Source organism: Nannospalax galili, unplaced genomic scaffold (assembly GCF_000622305.1).
Source record: "Nannospalax galili isolate Female #2095 unplaced genomic scaffold, S.galili_v1.0 scaffold45, whole genome shotgun sequence".
Taxonomy (NCBI): Eukaryota; Metazoa; Chordata; class Mammalia; order Rodentia; family Spalacidae; genus Nannospalax; species Nannospalax galili.
The window spans coordinates 3,115,913-3,127,653 of record NW_008355775.1 but is presented as its reverse complement, the minus strand read 5'-3'; the positions used below and the strand labels follow the sequence as shown (position 1 = coordinate 3,127,653).

At 39.1% G+C, this 11,741-nt stretch overlaps 1 pseudogene; it reads left to right on the top strand.

The window, feature by feature from the left end:
- LOC103750299 lies at positions 1–411 on the top strand (annotated as a pseudogene).
- Positions 412–11,741: the final 11,330 nt, after the last annotated feature.

The following is an 11,741-nucleotide window of genomic DNA, read 5'->3' as shown; positions in this document are numbered from 1 at the left end:
ATGGGCCACCACCCACCTTGGTGTTACCATGTTGTAAGAATAAGCCATTCTCAAAGTGTCACTTCTGCAGTGTCCCTGATACCAAGATCCATATCTTTAACTTAAACAGAAGAAAGTAAAAGTTGATGAATTCTGACTTTGTGGTCATACTCTATCGGATTGGTATGAACAACTCTACTCCAAAGCCTTGGGCACTGCCCATATTTGTGCCTTGTGTGCAAAGATGGCTTTCTTATTCAAGTGAGGGTCCACTCTTTCCGCATCATCTGCATCAACAAGATATTGTCCTGTGCTGGAGCTAATGGACTCCAGACAGGGATACAATGTGCCTTTGGGAAGCCCTGGGGCACAGTGGCCACAGGTTCACACTGGCCCAGTCATTAGGTCCATCTGTGCCAAGCTGCAGAATAAGGACTGTGATTGAAGCCTTGAGTAAAGCAAAGTTCAAGTTCCCTGGCCACCCAAAGATTCCACACTTCAAAGAAGTGAGGCTTCATCAAGTTTAATGCAGATGATTTTGAAGATGTGGCAGCTGACAAAAAACTCATCTCTTGGTGGCTGGGGACCCCACAGATACATCCCCAGTCCTGGCCCCCTGTACATGATGGGCCCTGCACTCCTGAGGGCTTTCACTGTGCTGAGTCCTACATCTCAGCGAATCAGGTTCATTAATAAATTTCATAACTAGTAAAAAAAAATTAGAAGGAATAAATTTAAGAGCTCGAATATATAACATGGAGATTGTACTTAATAATGCTATATACTCAAAAGCTGCTAAGACTAGATTTTAAGTGTACTTAACACACGACATGCATATGAGGTGATGCATATGTTAACCTGTCCTTCAAAGTATTCTGTGTACCAGAATTGTGTGTGTGTGTGTGTATATATATATATAATATCAAGTACTTTTTAGGTTTTATTTTATTATTGTTTATCTTTTTTGAGACAGGGTCTCCCTGTAGCCCTAGATGACCTGAAACTCACTTATGTAGACCAGACTGACCTTGATCCCACAACAGGTGCCTCCTGTGTTGAGATCTGAGATGTATGAAAACCAACATGACATCTCTAACACAAATACATGGTTGATGGTCAGTAGCCCCCTTTACAATGGCTTGGTCAGTGATTGACAATATCCTGGAATTAAAGGTGTGTGCCACCACACCCAGCTCTATTTTATTTTTAATTGAGTGTGTGTGTATGTACAAGAGTGTGGATGAACAAGTTTGCCAGAGGCATTAGATTCCCTGGAGGTGGGTTATAAATGGTTCTGAGCCTCATGACGTAGGTACCGGGAACTAAACTCCAGTCCTCTGGAAGCACAATACTTGCTTAACTATTAAGCCATCTCTCCAGTCCCTTGATGGAATACTCTGAAAAACAAAATCAAATTTCAGATTAAACTGGATCACTTGGTCACACTAAAAAATAAACTCCAAATAGGTTAATGACCTAACTATTCTACAACAAAAGGCATAACAGAAAACAAAACAAATATCTTTTTGAATTTTGGAAAGGAAAATATTTCTACAAAAAAAGAATATTAAGTTTGATCATATTAAGATTAAGAACCTCTGGGTTGGAGAGATAACTCAGCGATTAAGAGCACTGGTTGCTCTTACAGAGGACTCAGGTTCGAGTCCCAGCACCCACGTGGCAATTAATAATGGTCCATAACTCCAGTTCCAGGGGACTTTGACACCCTCTTCTGACCTCTGTGGGCACTGCAGGACACGGGTGCACTCACATACATACAGGCAATACACTCATACACATAGAATAAAAATAAGATATTTTTCAAAAATATTAAGAACCTCCATCAAAAACATCTGAAAGAGCTAGGAGTGTGGCTCAGTGGTAGAGCACTGCCTAGGATGTACAGGATCCTGGGTTCAATTCCCAGCACTGAAAAGAAATCTGAAAGTAAAAAGAAAAGGAATAAACGGAGACATGGTATTCAGTCACATAACTGACAGTAAATATATTTAACTTATAATAAAATATATAAATATTTCAAAGAAAACATCAAAAGACATAAACAGCATAAACAGCATATCACAGGAACATAGCAAGAAACAGGTATGTTTCATAACTGAAGAGTCATAACTATGTGAAGAGATAGTTATCATTTCTGATATGGTTTTAAGTATTATGCTGGCCTTGAATTATACTGGGAGAGTATTCCATTTCCTTCCTCTTGTCTTTAAGTGTTTCTGTAAAATTTGGATGATTTTTTTATTTTTTGTTTTTTGGGTTTTTTTTTTTTTTTTTGTTTGTTTTTTTGGTGTTTTTGAGACAGGATCTGTCTACAGCCCCAGTTGGCCCAGAACTCACTACATAGACCAGGCTGGCCTTGATCTCACAGAGATCCAGCCGCCTCTGCCTTCTGAGTGCTGGGATTAAAGGCATGTACCACCATGCCTGCTTGAATGATCTTTTTTTTTAAAAAAAGATTTATTTTTATTTATGTGTATGTGTGTGTATGCTCCCTTCCACCATGTATGTGGGAGCTAGAAACCAAACTCCAGTCCTCTGAAAGAGCAGCTAGTGCTCTTGACTGCTGAGTCATTTCTCAGGCCCTCATTTGTTTCTTAGAAGTTTAGGAAAGCATCCTGTAAAAAATCATTGGGGCTGGCAGGTTCCTGTGAGAAGATTATTAAGAGCAGCTTAAATCTCTTTAATTGTTACAGAAGTTTTTGCAGACTGGTCAGACTTGACTTGTAGTTCTTTCCCCTCTCCCCCTCCCTTCCTATCTCCCTCCCTCCCTACCCCCCCCCCCTCACCCCCTCCCTTCCTCCTCTCCTTTCTTGACACGCACACTATCTTCCTTCCTTCCTTCCTTCCTTCCTTCCTTCCTTCCTTCCTTCCTTTATGAGACAGGATCTCACTATGTGGCCCTGGCTAACCTGGAACTCACTATGTAGATCAGGCTGGCCTCAGACTCACAGAAAACGACCTGTCTGCCTCCCATGTGCTGGGATTAAAGGTGTGGGCCACCACAGGGCAGGATTTCTTCAGGCATTTTGCTAGGATTTTTTTTTTTTTTCCAATTTACTCAAATTCTTTGTAATTTCTTCAGCATATCCAACAGAAGGCCACCCTGAGCCTCGTGAGACCTTGTCTTAACAAAAAACAAAAGAAAAAAAAGCAGCTTGAAGAGAGTTAAAGTTTGAAAAAGAAGGCCCCATAGCTTAAGGATAGTGAGCAGGTAGCAGAGGAAAAGTGATGCTAAAGAGGTAGGCAGGGCCAGCCATGTCTTCCCTGTAGGCTAGGACAGAGGTGTGGGTTTGATTCACAACAAGAGGCCATGAAAGGGTTTCAAATAAGAGTGTGATGAGGCCTGAGCTACATTTTTTAAGGTTCACAGTACCTGCTATGAAAGAGTAACTATAGGGGCCAAGAGAAGAGTTAGGTTTAAAGAGCGCTGCTATAATATCTAAGTAAGAACTGTGATAGCAGCCTTGGAGATGGAGAGATCAGAAGATTCAGGATGTATCACTAAGGAAGTAGCAGGCTCACTGACACGGCACTATCATCTCCACCACCATCTCTAATTGGCATTGACGCTGCTTTGATGTCAGGCATAGAGTTACCGAGGATCTCAGCTATATCTCTTTTCTTTAATCTTCAAAACATTACCTATGTGACAAGTGCTATTATTAACTCCATCCTACAAAGAGAAAAGTGAGCTTAAAGCAGATAACTTGTTTAAACAGAATATGTTTGTTTTTACACTAGTTATAAAGGAGAATCTTTTTAGGTTTAGAAAAAACGTCTACTGAATAAAGGATACAAAAAAGATGGAAAATAGTTTTCTAAAATACCAGGGCAACTAGATAGTTTTAGTTGTTGAAAGTATGTTTGTTATAAATTGCAGTCTGATATCTTTGGGTTATTAGAGGAGTAAGAAAGAGGCATTCTATAACAAAAGATTTGGTAGCTCTTGCAATGTTGGTGAGGGGAAGAAAAAAAGATTAATTATCTCTTTTATCCTGGTGTTTTTCGAAGTAGAAAGAGTTCAGTTAGTGAAACAGGTTTCTCTCCGGTACTTTACAGAGGAGGGGTGAAGTCTGTGGAAAATTTAGGAAGAACAATTTGGGTGTGTTTGCTTCTTCCTTTTTCCTTTTTGGGCCCTATCCCTCCACATTTCCTCAGTTCTTTCTCAGCTGGCCCCTCTTCTCTACAGACAGCGGGTGTTGCCACCGTGGCCTGCCATGCCTGGCTTCTCAGGAGACAAGCTCAGTTACAACCCATTTTGCTTTCACACAAAGCTTTCCATTACCCTGGCCTCTCTTGGAATGTGCAGGTATTTCTGCTTCTGTGGGTCTTACCCTTTGTCCTCTTCCTCTGTTTAGCACTCAGGAGTAGGTGAGCATTTTTATTTTACTTCTCTCAGAGGCTCCCCTTCCTCCAACTAGGAAGAAGGATGAGTCTTCATAAACCAGATCAGGTGATGAGATTTAGGTCAAGGGTGATGTTGATTCTTTGGAAGTTTTAGCTTTGGAGGGAAAAAAGCAAAGGCTTCAGCAGTGTTGACAATTAATATTGGAGCACTTAATGTAGTTAGAAATGATGCCTGGTGCTTTAGCTATAAAAATTAAGGCAGCAGTTGCTATGGAAATGTGACAAGTTAAAATACCAGCTTTAAGTAAGAATAAAGAAGCAGTAAGACCAGCCCCCTACCCCGTTACATGCTCTGTGTAACTGCTGCTGATGGATATGAAGGGCTCCATTTTACTTCGTTAAATTATTAAACATAATTTTTTTTCATACAAAATGAATGGACTTCTTATCCTTTCATTCGAACTGCTGTTTGGTACAATGATTATTTCTTCTCATATCTATTCCAAGGTGAAACTAAAGAAATAATTCTGTGTTGCCACATAACCTAATATTCAGTCCCAATCTGTAAAAATCCTTTTACTATAATTAAACCTCTGTATAGGATCTAGGGGGAATTGACAAAGCTGTTCTTTGATGCCCTTTGTGAGATTCTGGGAAGGGAGCTCTAGTTTTAATATGCGTATTGAACTTAGTCTCCAGGTGTTCTCCAGCTTTGCTGAGAATCAGACAAAGGAAAACAGGCTTCTATTCTACAGGGGCAGTTGACTTATAAGAAAGGTAATTTCCCTCGCTGCTCTGGGATATTAACTTGTAGAATTTCCTTCCCTGGAAACAGAAGCCCTGAGTAGATAAACCAGGTCTGTGCTGTCTATGGATTCAGTGGGGACCAGCAGATCCATGGTAATGGGAATAGTAGAACTCTTTTAGCCCTTGAATTTTGCAGAAAAATGAAGATTCACAAGACTATTTCAGAATTATTTAAAAATAATATTGCAACATAGAAATAGGAAACTATCAAAGTAAATATGCAAAAATGTGGACATTTTATATTGACTTTATTACTTAAAAGATTTTTTTTCTTAAAAGATTTTTGTACCAAACATTTCTTCAAAAAGAATTAGAGATAAAAGGAAAGGAAACAGAGAAAGAGGAAGAAAATAAGAAATGAAGGGGCTCTGGGTTTATACAACTAAACAAAAATGACAATAATATTTTTTTCTGTTACCCAAAAATTTACTTTTTGCTCTTTTTGGCACCAGGAGTCATTACAATGAGGACAGACACAATGAATGACTCTGCAGTCAGTGATGCTATGGTCACTTTTCACACTGCACAATGTGCTCATATGCACATGAACTTAAACATTTCCTTAGATGGCTTTTATGTTAAAAATATGCAAGCTTATGCTAACTATTCAGAAAATAACATTTTGGGCACACATTTATAATCCAGAACTCAGGAGGTAGAGGCAGGTAGATCAGGAGTTCAAGGCTAGCCTCAGTTACATGCAAAGTTCCTGGCCAGCCTGTGCTACAGGAGACCCTGTCTCAACATTTCACCCTTCACAGACATTAAGAAAACAGTGTCCTAGATTTATTACCAAATAGCTGCATATAATGCTTTGTTTGAAATGAAATATGCTCATTAATTTCTGTCCAGAAAACCCCTGCACTCTGTGATATGGATGTTTGGCTGAAAGTACAGCCGAAGCATCACATAAACATTTCTCAAAGTGAGTTTTATATCAATGAATTAAAATTCATTTCTGTCCCTGTTGAGGCAGGGGCCCTGCAGGCACATGGTAAAACAAAAAACAAAACAAAACAAAAAAAACAGTTTTGTGGTGCTGAAGGCCTTTTTCTCCGTAGAAACCAGATCTGAGGCTATTCCTCACCTCAGGCTTCCATTTCCACTTTATATTCCATCACCACATTAAATGTATCATTTAGTAAATCTTCTTAATAAAGGCTCTTTTTGCACTGCAAAGCAGAAACCCATATCAAAATTTCTTTATTTACACCTGCCATTCTGTCTGCCTTCTTTTGTCAGCCATTGCCTGGGGTAGAGGAGGGACTCAAGAAGGTCACTGGCTTGCTGGGCACACATTCTACATTTTTTTATATTACTGGGCAAGGAATATTTTTTATTTATTTGTTTTGTTTTTTGCCTTATGTTCCTAGGTAGAGACGCTCACACAATGCCAATTGATGTTTGCTGAATGAACAAATGTGTGTAAGAACAGGCCTCCTGTCTTAGTTTAGCTTGAGCAATGATACACGCCGCTAATCTTAGACATGATCCATGTTTCATGAAGTGAGAGAGAGGCTGACAGAGAAATGAATTAACATTTAAATTATAAACACTTGTAACTGATTTACTGTTCTGAGTCTAATCAAATCAGAAGTTGATTTGATGGAAATTGATAGGAACCTTGGCAGTTAGGCTCCGAACTTGATAGTTATACACTCCCCCTCCACAGCCGCTCTGCGCTCAAGGAGCAATAAGTGCGTGCTGTGGTATTTTGCTAGTGAGCAAGTATAGTCTGGGTTTCTTGGTTTGTTCATCTCTATCATTTCGTTATTTCCTTTTCCTTTTTCCTTTTTATTTATTATTATTATTATTTTGGTCTTTTGAGATGTGGTCTCCCTATAGCCGTGACCTGGAACTATGTAGACCAGACTAGCCTTGAGTTTACAGAGATCTGCTGCCTCTGTCTCCTAAGTTCTGGGATTAAAGGTGTTTGCCACCACATCTGGCTATTTCTTTTTTTATTTTAAAGATTTTACCTATTTTTATTTTATTGTCTGCATGTATATAAGCATACCGCATGCATACCTGGTGCCCATGGAGTCCAGAAGAGGGTGTCAGATCCTCTGGAACTGAAGCTAAGGATAGGGGTTAGTTGCCAAAAGGATTCTGGGAACCAAATCAAGGTCTTCTGAAAAAGCAACAAGCATTCTTAAAAGCTAAGCCATCTCTTAGCTCCTAATTAATCATTTAATTAATTAACTTATTGTATAACATGTAAAGTAATGGGTTTCATTGTGTCATTTTTATACATATATTCCAATATACTTTGTCAGTTTCTATTTTCAATCAACTAAATTTTTGTAATGTTTGAGGTAATCTATTTTTTAGTTATAGTTAACTAAAATTTAGGCCCACCATGTGTCAAGAAGTAGATCCTTGTGCCTGCCATGCCCTTAGGAGCTGGAGCTACATCAGAGAAGGGAGAGCATCAGGGGCCCTGTTATGCTGGGTTTTGGAGAAGGTAGATAGATTTGGTGTTTGAGTCACTAATGCATATTTCTATCTGGGCACATATCAATATGGAAAGATGTATTTTTTGTTATTGAAAATTTCAGGTAATATTTATTTAGTAATGCATAGCAAATCAGAAATTGAAGCAATCTTGAGTTCTTTTTAGTTGAAAAGACTGCGGCTTAGATATGTAGCTAACTATATGCTCTTCTTGGATACTGTTGAGGGAACATTTTTCTACATGCTTTTACATTTTCTGCAGGACACTGGCTGTTCTTTGTTCTGGAATGCTTTTCCTGTTTCTAAGGTGGATTATCTTTGCAACATTAAAATTCATCTCTTTCTGTAGCAAATGGAACCTTTGTTTATTAATTAGGAAATAGAGGTGTTTTCCTCCAGAACTAAGGGCAGGTGAGTTTACTAAACACTGTGAATGTTTTAGGGCTCCCCAAGTGTATCAGTCTGGTTTTCATCACTATAACAATACCAGAGAAAAAGAGAGCAAGAAAGGTTTCTTTTGGCCCATGGTTTCAGAAGACTCGGCTATGGTTAACTGGCTCCACTGTTACAGGCCCCTGGGGAGGCAGACCACCACATGTGGTGGAGCAAGTGGCAGAGACTGCTTATCCTATGGCAGCTTGGAAGCAAGAGAGCAAGAGAGTGAGAGGAGAGAGGGGGGAGAGGTTGGGCCAGGATACACCTTGAGTGACCTACCTCCACCAACTTGGTCCTACCTCCCAAGCCCATTCAACTATGTATGCATCAATGGCTTAATCCATTAATGAAGTTATTATCTTCATCCAGCTACCACTCATCAGTGTCACCAGCTGGAGACCACACCATCACAGGGGACACACTTCACATCTAAACCACAACATCAAGCTTAAGAGTTCTCCCCTGCAATGAAACTCATAGTATACATAGGCCTCCATCAGGTCTGCCTGATTGATCCATAGGTAAGGGACACTGACACAGACATAGTGATGCTCACGGTGGCAAGTGATAAAATTCTGTCTCTTATCAAGGAGGCTTGTGTTGTCTGCCACCATCTCTAAAACTGGAAGACTAATTTTCCAGCTTACACAGGTGGGTAAAATCTCAGACTCTTCACAATTCTTGACAAAGACTCCCAAGCAATCTGAGCAGGCGGGTTAATGCCAGGCAAGGCAGTAGCCTAGTGTGTACCGCCTGCAAGCTGTCCAATTAGCTTTTTTTTTTTTTTTTCACAGCTTTTCTCTTCCAAAGTCACAAGATGAGCTATTCTCAGACAATCACGTCTTAAGTGTGACTTCTATTCTGAAATATGTGCGACGCCTACTAGGTATTAATTATTCTGTCTTGAATGTTCTTAACCAAGTAGGAGGATATTCCCACAACAGAAGGAATGCTATGCTAAAATTGAGATATATAACTGCTGGATTTAAAATTAAAATTTTGTGTGTATGGGTTTGAATGTTCCCCGACAGAGTTCCATGAAATAGTCCCTCAACACTACAGTTTCTCATTGTTCACAGAACTAGTTTCAGCACAATGGGGGGTTAGGACTCCTCCCTACCAGGGGTTTGAGGAGAAGGCAGTCAGTGCCTTTGCTTTCAGGGGAACCACAGCAAGCGCTTTATAGACTGAGCCATTGCCCTAGCCCAGTATTCTATGTCTTAAATATTGTATGGTGGCACATATACTAGAATTATTTGTTTTTCTGGAATTCAAATTTAACTAGACATTATATAGTTTATCTGTCAGTCCTATCAAAGACTAAATTCCTGCTGTCTAGACCTGCCTTAGTACTTGAAATTTCACAAAATTAGGAAAAGATCAAGTAGATAAAAGGAGAGGTGGAGCATAGAAGTTGGGAAATGAAAGAACAGAAGGCAGAAAAGAATGCATGAGAAGTAGGAATGAATCAGGCATAAAATGCCATATTTAGCTTACTATTGTTATTATCATTATTATTGAGTCAGGATCTCATTTGGCCCAGGTTGACCTTCAACTAAGTGGCTGAGGATGACCTTGAACTTGTGATCTTCCTGCTTTCCTCCTCCCAAGCACAAAGAGAACAGGCATGTGCCACTTTAACCAGCTTAGTTTTGAATTATCAGCAATCTTTTCCTTTATTCCTGCATTCTCCTACCTCCCCCTAGTCATTGTGCTTTATTCTCTTTTCATCATTTGAAGGGGTTCCCTGTGCCACATGAGGAAGAGATGGTGAACAGAACAGACAAGAACTTCACCAGACCAAGTACCTCGCCTCCCTGTAATCCAGCACCTCTCTGAAATGTCACTTAAAAATAGCCTTTTTCTGTTGCCAATACTTTTCCCATAAAGGGATCAAGGTCCTTAAGTGCCCCAAATGCCAGGACTTCATTTTGGAAGATTTTCAGTGTTACAGAATTTTATTGTGTGTATTTTAAATGTAAAACAAAAAATGTAAAACGACCTTTATGAATTTTGCTCTGTTTTGCAGGCTTTATTGGGAAATAGCACAGGTACTCTATTTATCTAAGCATTGAGGTAGGAAGAGGATTTCACCTGTCATTTCCTCCAGTCTTCACCAGAATTCTTTTTTGTTTTTTAATCATATGTGACTTAGTATACAAAACAAAGGATTTTGTTGTGAAGTTTTGTGCAGATCTATCGTTCTCTGTTCATATCCCACCCCCATGCCCTCCAAAGCAATTCTTTTATTTTTAATCAAAATTTTAACTGAATTTTTGCAATTATCATGCAATAAAATTTGATGGTATTTAGATCCCTTCTTCTTTCTGTACCTGTCCCTTCTTCCCCGTTCCATTTAATGTATTCTCTCATATATATATATATATTTTTTATATATATATATAGAGAGAGAGAGAGAGAGAGAGAGAGTCTGATTTGTATCCCCAGATGTCTTTCAGTTTGGGGGGTCCATCCACTGGACCTACCAAGAGCCCCATCCCTCCCTGTCAAAAAGTCTTTCCCCCTCCCACCAGCAGCTACCAATTGTCAAAAGTTCCTTGGGTTGAGGTTCCTTTTCTTTTCTTTTTTGCTTTGAATGTCTAATTTCATTTTGTTGAATGGACATAATTAAAACAGAAAAAGATAGACTTCAAAATGAAGACTATCTAGGTAATTCCTCACTAGAGCATGTTTTCCCCACTTTAGAACAACAAGGTCTCATGTTCTACATAGTATATACCTGCCAGTGTGCTAAGAACTTCAGACATATTGCTCATGTAATTAGCTCAATAACACACTAAAGCAGGCATTATAGGCCCCATACTCAGACAGCAAAACTGAAACCCAGAAGGTAAAGTAACTTATCCAATGTAACTCATTTAAGTAGCAGTAGAATTTGACACTAACTTTAACAAAAAAATTGACATTGGTTTCCCCAAATTCATGGTCTGAGTGAAGCGACTTTTACCACAAGAATCCTAACATTCTAAAAAATGTTACTCTGTTGAGTTCATGGTTGCAAATTTATATAGCTTGGTTTTAAATATAACTGAAAGGTACTTTATCACTGTGGTTTGGGGCTTCTTACCAGCTGCAGGTAGGATATGCTGAAGAGGTGGCGGTAGGAGGATCAGTTCTTTAAGAGCTTTTGTCCCTGATCTGCAGGAAGTAAACACAGAAGGGAGACCTTGTCCTGTTGTTGCAGTAGGGGCTCCACTAGGCTTGCCTTGAGCAGTGTCTACCTTTAAAATTTAAGAGAAAACTGTAAACTAGGGCCTATATGGAAATTTAGATACATTCCAAAGATTTTTACTGACTAATTCACCTGAAAAACGTATAGAAAAAAAATATACTCTGTAGGTTTGAGAGAGAAGGTAATAGTTTCCTGAAAACTACTGTGAGAATCATAAAGATTCTGTGACAAAACAGTGCAACTTTCTATAAAGAACTTACTGGTAAATATAATTTCCCTAAAAACATCTTCTTTCGTAATTTTAAATGAGATGAATAATTAAAAAGCTAAATACTGGATCATTTTATACTCCAAATTAAGCATTGTCAGGTCCCGCCCTCTTTCCTCTCCCATATAGTACTGCTGAAAAAGATTTCTTTTTATTGGTTGAGTGTGCTGTCAGTTACAGGGTAAGAACAGTTCTGCTTCTGCACTGTTTGCACTGTGAAATAACAGCTGTGTTCAG